The sequence below is a fragment of the Plutella xylostella genome, chromosome 20, assembly GCF_932276165.1.
Source record: "Plutella xylostella chromosome 20, ilPluXylo3.1, whole genome shotgun sequence".
Lineage (NCBI taxonomy): Eukaryota > Metazoa > Arthropoda > Insecta > Lepidoptera > Plutellidae > Plutella > Plutella xylostella.
In genome coordinates this window covers 4,085,781-4,086,999 of record NC_064000.1, presented here as the reverse complement: position 1 = coordinate 4,086,999, position 1,219 = coordinate 4,085,781, and positions in this window count along the sequence as shown.

Here is a 1,219-nt window from a genome sequence, read left to right as displayed (position 1 = left end):
CCAAATGGAAGGAACTGGTTCCTGACACACAGGTTACCCTAGTTTAGGAACCAGGGCTACATTAGATTGTACTATTTGTGTTGCAATAAAGAAATGTTTATGTTTATGTTTAACCATGGTTGTCCTGGCCACATAGGAAATACGAGAATTCCCGTAGCTTCGTCATGAATAATTTTCTGGATACAGTTCAAAATTAAGCAGAAAGGGGGGAACGCATAAAATAGCTTAGGCTGCCATGAGATTGTAAATGCATCTACGGCTACCGCATCGGGATCATGATACCACGACACATAATCGCGACATTTGGCGTTAGTGCGAGAAGCGAACAAGTCTAACTCGGGTCTGCCGAGCTGTTGTACGATATACTCGAATGCGGAATTTGATAACTCCCATTCTACATCGGAATTTATCTTTCTCGATTCTTCGTCGGCTTCGACATTTTCCTTTGTGTTAATGTAGGAGGCGTGTAACCAAATATTTCGCTTTTCGCACCACTGCCATATGTCACGTGCAAGTGCATTCAAATGTGGGAATTGAATGCCACCCATTCGATTAATGTAGCTAATTGCCGTAGTGTTATCTACTCGAAGCAAGATAGAACAGCCGAATCTGTTTTTAGCAAAGCATTTTAAAGCAAAGAAAACTGATAGTAATTCAAGGTAATTTATGTGGTAGCCTAATTCTTCATCTTTCCAGCCCCCATTCACACGTGTGTCATTAGAATATGCCCCCCAGCCTGTGCTTGAGGCATCGGTGTATATAGTTAAATCAAAGCTAGGTTGTTTGATAGGGTTATTTACTATGAGCACATTATTGTTCCACCAATAAAGATCCTGCAAAATTGTAGGCGGGATATGTACTTTCTGATCATACGACTTATACTTTTGCAGCAATAAATATTTTTCTCTTTCTAATATTTTGGTATACAACCAGCCGTTTCGCATAGCTGGGCACGCTGACACAAGAGTACCAATTAGTTTGGAGAATTCGCGTATTGTAACAGTGGGCAGGCTTAGAAATTTTTGCACGAGTTGCAGAATTTTTTGTCGTTTATCTATAGGTAAGGACAATGTCATGTCTGTGGTGTTATATATGAAGCCCAGAAACTTACAGCTTTGTTGAGGTTGCAGGGAGCTTTTGTCATAATTTATTACAAAGCCAAGGCATTCTAATAATAATATGGTTTCTCGAACATTAGCAATGCACTCATTATAATTGC